The sequence below is a fragment of the Festucalex cinctus genome, chromosome 16, assembly GCF_051991245.1.
Source record: "Festucalex cinctus isolate MCC-2025b chromosome 16, RoL_Fcin_1.0, whole genome shotgun sequence".
NCBI classification, from domain to species: domain Eukaryota; kingdom Metazoa; phylum Chordata; class Actinopteri; order Syngnathiformes; family Syngnathidae; genus Festucalex; species Festucalex cinctus.
In genome coordinates this window covers 2,230,394-2,236,806 of record NC_135426.1, presented here as the reverse complement: position 1 = coordinate 2,236,806, position 6,413 = coordinate 2,230,394, and positions in this window count along the sequence as shown.

The following is a 6,413-nucleotide window of genomic DNA, read 5'->3' as shown; positions in this document are numbered from 1 at the left end:
CACGAAGTTTGTGAGTTTTCGCGAGTCGCTGTGGGCGTGGCTAAGCGCTGTTCGCCAAGAAAACAACGCCAATTTTGAGGGCCTAAACTGGCACAGAAACACACGAAACTTGGCACACACAGCTGGCCTGGCAAAATGAGCAATTTTTTATCGCCGATTGTGCTATTTTTACAAAAATGACTCAATAGCGCCCCCTAGAAATCTTTAACGAAACAGCCCCAGTTGTACGTTTAAGCAAGAACGACGAATATTTTTAGGTGTATGAGGGAGCCCAAGACCTACAAAAAAGTCTCATGTACCCATATGCTAAAATGAACAGGAAGTAAGCTACGAATTTTTGAATGTCCCATTTTTGACGATTTTTGCACATTCACAGGGGGCAGACTTTTGCCCACTTCTCCTACACGTTTCATCCGACTGAGTTAAGACTTGGCCTGGACCATGTCAAGACCTGAGCCAACGACAGGGGGAAACATTTTGACTTTTCAAAATACTATATGATGAGGGCGGGGCATCAAAATTTGTGTTTCGCAATGAAAAAGGATATGCTTGATAACTCCCCGGTACATGCTCCAAAAAATCCCAAACTTGACATGTATGTTTATCGTCAAGGCCTGAAGTTATCTCTATGACAACATTCAGTTATATATGCAGCGCCACCTAGCCCTTGAGGCATAAAAAAAAAATACCCCACATACGGTATTTTGTACAAAAAATGTAAACTCATTCTAAGTGTGATAACTAAGTCATTTATGAATATTCTTTTAGTTTCCACCACTCAAAATGTTCACTGGCATCAGACTTATCCAAACATATATATATTTTTATTTATTTTTGATAGCCTCTATGGACATTAAAAGCAATATCGTGAATGAAGGATATGCTTAATAACTCCACGGTACATGCTCCAAAAAAAATCCCACACTTGACATGTATGCTTATAATCAAGGCCTGAAGGTATCTCTATGACAACATTCAGTTATAAATACAGCGCCACCTAGCCCTTGAGGCTTATATATATAAAAAAAAAAAAAATACCCCACATACGGTATTTTGTACAAAAAATGTACACTCATTCTAAGTGTGATAACTAAGTCATTTATGAATATTCTTTTAGTTTCCACCACTCAAATTGTTCACTGGCTTCACACCGATCCAAACGTATGTACGTTTCCATTTTGTTTTATTCATTTTTGATTGCCCCTTTGGACAATAAAAGTAACATTGTGCAATGAGTACAACGAGCGATGATGTGTATATACACTTTTACAAAAAAATACCAATCAGGGCAACTCATTGCCTAAAAATAAAAAAGGACGCTGATTTTTGCAGGTCTTAACAATCACCAAAACCCGTTGAGCTTGACACACACACTGGCAAAAAAATATTCTACATGTCAACGTTTATTATGCCATTTTCAAAGAAATTTTGCTTCCAATATGCCAGTACCCCAATGTGCCAGTACCCCAACGTGCAAGTACCCCAACGTGCAAGGACCCCAACGTGGCCCGGGCTGCGAGGGCCCTTTATAGCTGCTCGCAGCTCTAGTTATTATTCTTCTTCTTCTTCTTCTTCTTTATTCTCCGCAAACGATCGCGATTTTGGGTACCTAAACATTCTCGAAAACTCACCGAACTTTGCACACTCCTCAGGCCCGGCGAAAAATTTGATATTATTAAGTCGTCATAACAATGCGACTCGATAGCGCCCCCTAGCGTAGAAAAATAAAAACCAAGCCCGGCACGTTTGAGCTAGTGCAACAAAAATTGGCGGGCACGTGTAGCACCCCGAGACGCACAAAAAAGTCTATTGGGACCATGTAGCTAAAATGTACAGGAAGTGAGCTATGAATTTTTTAATGTCCAATTTTGGCCGATTTTGGCACATTCACTGTGGTCATGCTTTTTCCCCCTTTGCAAACATTTTTCATCCAATTGACTTCAAACTTGGCATTTATCATCTCAAGACCTGAGAGAACAACTGGGCAAAACATCTTGCCTTTTTGAAATACTATATGACGGGGGCGGGGCATCAAATATTGCCTTTAAAATTTCATTTGTCCAGAAAGAGCAAATGCTTAATAACTCCCATGTTCAAGCTCCAAAAAATCTCAAACTTCTCAGGCAACGTAATAGTCACGGCCTGAAAACATCTAGATGATAAAATTCAGTTATACATATAGCGCCACCTAGTGGTTACAATAAATGTCATACTTTACGTTTTTAGCTACTGTGCTGAGCTTGTTGAAGGGATCCATTTGAAAATTGGTCAGAAAAGCCTTAAGATGTTGATCATGCCCCACACCGAATATTGTAACTTTTCGCCAAAGGGCGTGGCCGCTACGGTGACGCAAAGTCTGAAGATTTTTCGTGAAAATAAAAGCTGCATTAACTTGACCGAGATGATCCTATCTTCTCAAAATTTCACACATTTGATGAGAGTCCAGCCCTAAAGACATCTACTGACTTATATTTCATCTAACTGATAGCGCCACCTAGTGGCAATTTTTTTTATTACGAATTTTCTTCTACGTTTTTCTCCAAACACGTTAACTGGACCTACCTCATATTTGCTCAGATGAGGGTTTCGGCCTTCATGATGTCACAACACGAAGTTTGTGAGTTTTCGCGAATTGCTGTGGGTGTGGCTAAGCGCTGTTCGCCAAGAAAACAACGCCAGTTTTGAGGGTCTAAACATGCACAGAAACTCATGAAACTTGGCACACACATCTGGCCTGGTAAAATGAGCAATATTTTATTGTTGATGTTGTTGCAGCCCCGGTTGTACGTTTAAGCAAGAACGACGAATATTTTTAGGTTTATGAGGGAGCCCAAGACCTACAAAAAAGTCTCTTGGACCCATATGCTAAAATGAACAGGAAGTTAGCTACGAATTTTTGAATGTCCCATTTTTGACTATTTTTGCACATTCACAGGGGGCAGACTTTTGCCCACTTCTCCTACACGTTTCATCTGACTGAGTTAAGACTTGACCTGGACCATGTCAAGACCTGAGCCAACGACAGGGGGAAAAATCTTGACCTTTCGAAATACTATATGATGAAGGCGGGGCATCAAAATTTGTGTTTCGCAATGAAAAAGGATATGCTTGATAACTCCCCGGTACATGCTCCAAAAAATCCCAAACTTGACATGTATGTTTATCGTCAAGGCCTGAAGTTATCTCTATAGGCGCTTTCACACCGCAGGAACTTATTCAGGAACTTCCCTATGTTCCGGGGGAGTTTGTCCAAAGTTTGCGTTCACACACAAAAGTAGTTCCGGGTCTGGGGGGGTCGAAACGGTACTACCTAAGTACCTAGGCAAGAGGAGGGTATTTCGGTGTACCCTGAACTACACAAGTGGGGGCGTGTTGTGAAGTGTGTCATGATTGGTTGACTGGACGAGGAGGTGTGTTTTGGATAGGTGAGTTTTTCGCGGTAAAGCCGCCATTTCTTTTTTACTTTTCACTGCTGAGAGCGCGACGATTTCCCCCCCCCAAACGTTTTGGAAATGGAAGGATTTAAAAAAAACCGATAGGTGGACGGACGAAGAAGTGCAGGCTCTCCTGAGCATTTACGGGGACGAGGAGACCCAACGACAATTTGAAAGTGCCACAAGAAACGATAAAGTCTATCAATTGATAACCGCGAAGCTAGAAGAGCTTAGCATTTTCCACACACAAAGGCAGGTAAGGGAAAAACTCAAGAAACTCAAACAGGACTATAAAAAACTCAAGGACCACAACAGCCGAAGCGGAAATGACCGCAAAATTAATAAATGGTACGAAAGACTGGACGTCATTCTCGGCCACCGGATGGGGTGTACAACCGGTAAAACAAAGGACTCTGCAATTGCAATGCTGGAAGTTATGTGCGAGGACACGGCAGTGGGCGAGGATTCCTCAACAACAGACACGCTAACACACCAAGGTAAGACAGAATTGCCTCATGAACATTTGTATTTATATATTCGTTTAGGTCGCTGCGCGGTCTTAACGTGGCTTTTACACCGCGCTAGCACTAAGTTGTTAGCGTAGCATGGCTTAAGCTTGGCAAAGGCACGCATCCAGCTCCGAACCTATGTAATGTTGTGAAATCATTCCTAAATCAATTAACCTAGTAAATGAAGAGTATTGTAGGCAGCTAATGCCGAAATAGCCTTGCTTCCAGTGATGACGAAATTGGAAAGCTTTGTGCAAAGGACGTGTGGAAACCAGGCATGATATGCACGGTTAAAAGCAAAACAACCACTTCGTTTGTTTTTTTTTCCCCTTAAGCCAAGGCTCTGTGTACAACGCGACTAAAGAGTTTTAACTTGTTAGTCTCATCACCTAACAGCTCGTATATAGTTCTGGGGAAACGAAAACGTAAGAAGAATGACTCGAAATTGATATTTTGCCGTGACCTTCACCTCGATACCAGCGCTACTTTGCCATGAATCGCGCGAGAATTTCGCTGGCAGGGGAGTTGACGGTCACGGTGAAATATCCGTTGCTATAAAAGGTATGCCGTCTAACAGTGTAAACTGACCTTTGTTGTGATGTACTCTGACTTACAGCGGGACCTTCTCTGAGCTTCTCTGTACCTTCTGATGTCTCCCTGAGCAGTCCTGGTATGTTTCATTTCATTTCATGTAACTTCAAAAGCTCCATATAAAACTAATAAAGCAACACACCACTCACTATTAATTTCACTTCGTTGGATACGCCAGTGTGTATTGCTGCCTAAAAAAGCTTGTACATGCCGCCATATTTGGCAATGTAGTGTGGCATATTCTGTTCTGTGGCAATGAAAAATGGAAGGATATATGTGAGTGGCGTGTTTCACCCTCACCTAAATCATTGCACTGTGCCCTTACTCAGTTCATGACTGTTGATACAGTTCCAGTCGAGGCGTTGGAAGGGATAAGCGAGGATGGTCCATCCACAAGCGGAAGCTGCGCCCCTCTGTCAACTTCCAGTAAGTTCAAAGTCATGTAACTTGAAGCTCATCGAAATTATTCACTGTTACTCATTGGATGTACATGATGTTGATACAGCTTCAAATGATGAAGTGAGTGAACATTCGCGGCTACGAGCAGAATCAGCAGAGCTGTTCCTGAGCCTTCTGCCTTGCTCTCCCGTCCAGGTAAATGTCCAGTAAAAAAAAAAAAGGACGTGTGGAAGCTAGGCATACTATTCACTGTTAAAAGCAAAACAACCACTTCGTTTTTTTGTTCTGTTTTTTTTTTCCTTAATACAAAGCTCTGCATTCAACGTAACTAAAACGTTTTAACTTGTTAGCCTCATCACCTAACAACTCATAAAAAAAACAAAAAAAAACAACAACAACTCATAAACAGTTCTAGGGAAACTGAAAAATAATGTTATGTACTGTGACTTACAGCTGGACCTTCTCTGTGCTCTCCTTTACGTTATGATGCCTCCCTGAACAGTCCTGGTATGTTTCATTTCATTTTATATAACTTCAAAAGCTTCATTTAAAACTTTTAAAGCAACACCCCACTCACAATTAATTTTGCTTCGTTGAATAAGGCAGTGTGTTTGTTTATTGGACATTATAAACAAATGAGTAGCAGTTAACATTTTAAAAGAAAGAAGAAACTTATTGCAATCATTCATAATAGTTTACATGTTCAAAGGAGTAGAAAGAAGTTAAAAACTTGTCTAGTCCTACCCATTCTTTATATCTACTGACTCATTTCATTAAAAAAAAAAAAAAAAAAAGTACATTACTGGAATGTATTAATTTACTACACATTTTCTTTTACTGGAATGTACTAAAAGAAAATGTGTAATCCTGCTTGTGTAAACAATTGCACCGTAACACATGCGTGCATTTGTCATTAACGTATGTACATGAAATTCATAGGCATACACAATAATAAATCCTCATACTCACATATACAATTTTCATTTCACTCATAATGGTGCATTGAGAAAGGGGAAAAAAAAAAAAGTTACATTCCTGCAATTTTACTAGTGTGTATTGCCTAAAAAAGCTTCAAGTGCATGCCGCCATATTTGGCAATGTAGTGTGGCATATTCTGTTCTGTAACTATGAAAAATGAAAGTACATTAACGTGAGTGCCGTGTTTTACCCCTACCTAAATCATTGTACTGTACTCTTACTCATTGCACGAATCTGTTGAAACCGTTTAAGTCGATGCGTTAGGAAGGTACAAGCGAGGATGGTCCGTCCACAAGCAGAAACTGCGCCACTCGAACAGAGTTTCCTGCCCCTTTGTCAAGTTCCAATAAGTTCAAAGTCATGTAACTGGAAGCTCATCAAAAGTATTTACTGTCACTCATTGTACATTTACATCCCTATAGGTTAGCGGACACGGGACCGAGACCACCTATTTTTGGAATACCTGCACCAATTTGATGAAAAGAAGGGGGAGTCCACGAGT